We start from the raw sequence: 6,018 nt of genomic DNA, 5'->3' as shown, positions 1-6,018 counted from the left end.
AGTTTTTTCTCCGCCTGATCTGTACAGTCCGCAGCCAGTCTTGCCCTCTCCCTCCGTGGCTGCTGGGACCCACTGTAGCGAGGACAGAAGGGAACGGGGAAGTAACAGGCAAAACAGCAGAGGGAGGGGAAGAAAAGGAAGTAGGGGTGGTGGTGGTTGGGGAGACGAGGGGGAAAGGAGAAGATAGAGGAAGAAAGAAAGGGCAGGAGAGACCGTGTTTTTGTTGTTGTTGTTTTAATCCCCTTCAAGAACACTGGCTCTGACCTGGCCAGCAAGAGGGCAAAAGAAAGTAAACTTTTTTTCTGGCTTCTTTCTCCTCCGATTCCAAATGAAATCAAGACGTGAACACCATCCTCTCTTCCATTACTGGGTCAAGCTCGCGACCCTGCACCTGTGCCTGTGCAGTGCAGCAGTCCCTTCCTGTCTGTCTGAGAAGTTACCCATCATATCTCCTTCTCTTCTGCATCTTTCCCCTTGCATCTCCCCCCGCACCCAGCAGGGAAAAGATGTGCCAGTCAATCCCATCTTAGAAACAAACAAACAGGCAAACACAACCATAAACACCCACCCCACTCCCTCATTACTCCTCACGAGATTTCTCTGCAGGATGGTGTGTGGTGGTGAAACACAAGGGCTTCTAGGAGACTCCCTCCCTCACCCCCAAAATCCAAAGCAGGCTCTTAGAGCTGCTGACTCCTAGATCCTTCCTCACCCTCTCTTTCCTTGGCTGTAAAATGTCCATTAAGTTACTAGCTAACATTTTACCCATCACTTGCTGTGACCTAGGCACTTGTTCTTTATATTTCACATGCATTATCTTTAAAGAATTTTCATGAGGAAGCCCACTTTACATATAAGGAAACTGAGTCAAAAGGACACTCATAGATGGCAAAGCTGATCTCTAAACTCAGGGAGTCTGACTCCTGGGCTCAGGCCCTTCATCATCACATTATTCCTAATTAGAAACTAGCACTTAAACTGAAGTTTTCATGTGACAATTCATGTAAATGTTCTTATCACAATGTCTGGCCTGGTGCACTAAGGCTGTCAGTAAATGTCTTTTGAAGCTGTCTGTTTCCTCTTTAGGAGCTGAATGGAATTTATTGAAAAGAACTTAGGCCACAGGACCACACTGAGCTTCCAAACTTCAGTTTCTTTTTTGAAGGTGAATAACAACACATCCCTTTTAGAGTTTTGTTTGGATGAAATTAGAAAACAGTGCTAAAGTAACTAGCTTTTGGTTGGGGCTCAGTCCCTTATTATCCCAACTTTATCCCGAATGCAGACTGCATGCTCTGCACAGTCACTTCTCAACCCACTGCAGTTTGTGTTTTGCCATTAGCACCACACCCCCCTGCAAAAACTGTTCTGCAGATAATAACACATATTTCCAGTGTGGTTGTGAGGATTGAATGAGATTGTGTGTGATGTTTGCTTGGCATAAATAACATAACAGCTTTTGTGATTAATAACAAAGACTTAATTGCAAAATTCAATAGACCCTGGAAACTCTCCCTCTTTGTTTCATCCCTGTGAGTTTTTGGTTCTTTCCCATTCCTTCCTACTCTTCGCCAGTTCTGTAGCGAAGCCAGAACATCGCCAGCCATCTCCTCTTTCTAGGCCTGTCTCCAATGTTATTCACATCTTTATACTCTTCCCTGGGAGGATGCCAAATTGAGAAGAAAAATCTTCTGCTTTGATGATCACCTCTGACCTTTAAATACATAGTTCTGGGTCTTCCACAGCCCCACGCTGCATTGCCAAAATTTTATCTTTCCTCCCCTTTGAAACCACCCTTGACACTTCTCTTCCTTTAGCTCTAGTGCAAATCTGTATAGCAAACTTTGCCACTGTGTATGTTCTTCCTTTACATTGAACTTCCATTTTCTTTTTTAAAATTATATTTTATTGATTATGTTTACAGTTGTACCAATTTTTTCCCTTTTGCCTCCCTAATAAGTTGTGTATATAAGGTCTTTGGCTACTCCATTTCCTGTACTGTACTATACATCCCCATGGCCATTCTGTAACTACATATTTGCATTTCTTAATCTCCTCACTTCTTCACCCATTCCCTCACACCTCCCTCCCATCTGGCAACCATCAAAGTGCTCTCTGTATCCATTAATCTGTCTCTGTTCTTCTTGTTTGTTTAGTAGGTTTTTTAGATTCAGTTGTTGATATGATAAATATGTATTTACTGCCATTTTATTGTTCGTAATTTTGATCTTCTTTCTCTTAAATAAGTGCCTTTAGCATTTCATATAATGGTTTGGTGATGATGAACTCCATTAGCTTTTTGTCTGGGAAGCACTTTTTCTGCCCTTCCATTCTAACTGACAGTTTTGCTGCATAGAATAATCCAGGTTGTAGGTCCTTGCTTTTTATCACTTTGAATACTTTTTACCAGTCCCTTTTAGCCTGCAAAGTTTCTTCTGATAAATCAGCTGACAATCTTATGGGAACTTTTCTGTAGGTAACTCTCTGCTTTTCTCTTGCTGCTTTTAAGATTCTCTCTTTATCTTTAACTGTTGGCATTTTTATTATGACATGTCTTGGTATGAACCTTTTGTGTACATCTTGTTTGGGACTTTCTGTTCTTTCTGGACTTGCATGTCTATTTCCTTCATCAAAATAAGGAAGTTTTTTTCCATTAGTTTTCAAATAGATTTCCAATTTCTTGCACTTTCTCTTCTCCTTCTGGCACCTCTATGATGCAAATGTTGGAATGCTTCAAGTTGTCCCAGAGGCTGCTTATACCATCCTCATTTTGGGGGATTCTTTTTTCTTCTTGTTATTTCAGTTGGTTATTTTTTTGCTTCCTTATATTCCAAATCATTGATTTGATTCTCAGCTTCATCCACTCTGCTGTTGTTTCCCTGAAAATTGTTCTTTATTTCAATTAGTGTATCCTTCTTTATTGACTGGATCTCTTCCTTGATCCTTATAACTAATGTTTTAAACTCTGTATCTGATAGTTTTCTTATCTCCATTTTGTTTAGTTCTTTTTCTAAAGTTTTGATCTTTTCTTTCATTTGGGCCATGTTTCATTGTTTCCTCATTTTTGCAGCCTTCCTGGGTTTATTTCTATGTATTGGGTAGAGCTGCTATGACTCCCTGTCTTGGTAGCATGACCTAATGCAATAGGTGTCCTATAAGGTCCAGTGGCAAATCTTCCCCTATCACCCAAGATAGATATTTGAGGTGTGCCCTTCTGGTAGGCTGAGTACACCCTCTTCTTATAGTTGAGCCTTGGTTGCTGATGGCAGGTCAATAGGAGGAATTTACCCAGGTCATTCAGCTGCAAGGATTGGTTATGACTACTCACCACCAACCTCTTCCCTCCATGGAGCAACACCTGTTCAGGGACAGGAGCATCACCTGTTCAGGTGTTCTAACATGGTCTGTAGCTGTTCACTGGGTGCACAGGCTCTGGGGTTTCCTGGGTGGTGCAGGCTAAGATCAGCTCCCACTTGTGTTCTTCCTGAGTCCACCCTACCTGGGGTATGAAGAAATCTGAGATGGTTGCTACTTGTGTTGGGCTTGGAGACTCCCAGGTGAAGCCAAGCTGTGAATCTAGGCTGGCTGCTGCTAGTGCTGTGCCTGGGGCCAGTTAGCAAGTAGTTAGGAGGCTGAGGGCTCAGTGAGGCTGGTTGTTGCTTGTTTGGAAGGATTTAGGAAGTTGTGAAGTATGAGCCAGGACCAGCCATTCATATGGAAAAGCCACTGTTAATAACTGTAAGTTGGGTCGAACAGAACCTCAGGGCATCTACAGGTCAGGGCAAATAGTGTTAGCCAGGTTGATGGAGCCAGATGTGCACCCATCTGCTGGTTCTGTGGTTCTGTGGGTGGAGGGTTCAGAAAAGGGACAATGGCCTCTGCCTGCCTTTCTGTCTGGAAGAAAGATGTCCCCCAGCTCTCACCTTGATGCCAGACATTTCAATTCATCCCTATATGCAGTTCGTCCCTTTAAGCTGCTACCCAGGTGCTGGAGCTCAGAGGTAGTGAGTCTGAATAAGTCCATGTATGGGTTCTTTAAGAGGAACTGCATGGGAGTCCAGAAGTTTCTTCCACTGACTCAATCCCTGCTTGTTTTTTGCAGCCAGAAGTTATGGGGACTTATCTTCCTGGCACTACAACCATGGAGTGGGGGGCTTGGTGTAGCACTGTGACTCCTTGCTCCTGAGATATCCCTCCCAAATTTTTATTCACCACACATGGATATGAGACTAGCCGATCCTGCAACTCTACCCCTCCTACCCATCTGAATGGATGTGACCTCTTTATTTCTTTAGTTGTCAAACTTCCATTCAACTCTGTTTCTGATAGTTCTGAGTAATGGTTATTCTATAATTTAGTTGTAATTTTGATGTGGTTTTGCAAGGAGGTGAGCCATGTTTACCTATGCCACCGCCTTGACAGGAAATCTCTTTAGTTTTCTTCATGCTTCCATTTTCTTACTTGAGACATAAATATAAAATAGTAGTTCCTGTCTCACAAGGTTGTTGTAAAGAATCATTAGACAGTCCACATCAAGATACTAGTACAGTGCCTAGCACAGAGTGAATGCTAAAGAAGAGTCATTTACAAGCTAAGAGAGACACTTGTATGTTTTCATCTGAAGTAGATGTCAAGTGATACACATCTTTGTATTTTAGTGAGATGCAGTTGCATTCAGAGTAAAAAAGCAAAGAGATGTTAACCACATAGACTAAACCTTAGCCAGGACTCTCAGCTGTAATTGCAGGACTAGAAAAGAAAGTGTGGATAGAAGCCAGCAAATTGAAGAACACTTGGAGCAGCCAAATCGTGGACAAAAAAAAATTGTCTCATTTGCAATTAACTTATACCAAGAAGATGGATCAAGTGATGAAACAGATGAAGGCAGGAACATCATTTCTAGCAATGACAAATAAATGGCACCTATGCCATACCCTCTGAGTGACCTCCCAGGGAACTGAATTGAAAGAAAATTGAATTGGAAGTAATAGTTCTGTCATCAGAACACCTGGAGATACCATCTTGGGATGCTCCAAGACCAGAGCACAGTGTTTCTTTTATCAAAGGCCACAGGATCTCAGACCTGGATGGATTAAATTGTCTCAGAATGCTGGCATCTTTAGATGTCTTCCCCACAAGGAATAAATTATTAGATTCATAATTCTGGCTGAACATCTGGCTTGTATGGAGGATTTGCAGTTATTCAGAAAGAGGAACTTCAGAATTCAATATGATGTTGCTACAAGTGTCTTGTGTCTGGTTTCTTATTAGTATGGTTAATTAAAATTTGTTTTATATTTTAATGATAGCAATTTCTTATTTTATGCTATAGAGTAAGTGTTATGGTTACAGCCAACCACTGAATCAGAGGACATTTATCTCTCTTCCTAAACACAAGGAGAGTTAAAGGAAGACATTTCTCCCCTCCCTCTCTCCAGATGTGACTACTGAGAACAGTTCTTGAGGGTCTAATTCCATATATTTTTTCTGCATTTACACACACACACACACACACACACACACACTCATATACATGCAGTGCCCCTTAGAGCATCTCCCTCCACCTGTATTTCTCCACTAACAGCGTGTCCTGGTCATGTCCCCTTCCTTCTGTTTCATGTTCAGCAGGTGTTTCATGACGCAAATCCCCATTATTCATTTACCCAGTATCAGTCACTGCCAGTTAATAAATGCTTACAACTTAAAAAAAAGGCATTTCTATAATTAAAAATTACAGCAAGTACCAAGTTGGGACTTTAGTACATTCTGTTAAGTTGAGCTCTGCTTTTGACAACCAAATCGTGTGTGTGTGTGTCCATTATGTGTGTCTTTATTAGCTCTCTTAAGCACTACACACATTTATATTACAAAATCCTCCCATTGAAAATTATTTTTTATAATGATCATTTAATTTATTTTTTTATTGTTGTCCTAGTACATTTGTCTCCATTTTCACCCCACCATGGCCCTATCCCCACCCATCCCTGCCTCCCACCCTCAAATCCACACCCTTTGGCT

The sequence above is a fragment of the Phyllostomus hastatus genome, unplaced genomic scaffold, assembly GCF_019186645.2.
Source record: "Phyllostomus hastatus isolate PE091 unplaced genomic scaffold, TTU_PhHast_1.1 phas_scaffold_1674, whole genome shotgun sequence".
Taxonomy (NCBI): domain Eukaryota; kingdom Metazoa; phylum Chordata; class Mammalia; order Chiroptera; family Phyllostomidae; genus Phyllostomus; species Phyllostomus hastatus.
This window is presented reverse-complemented; position numbering follows the sequence as displayed.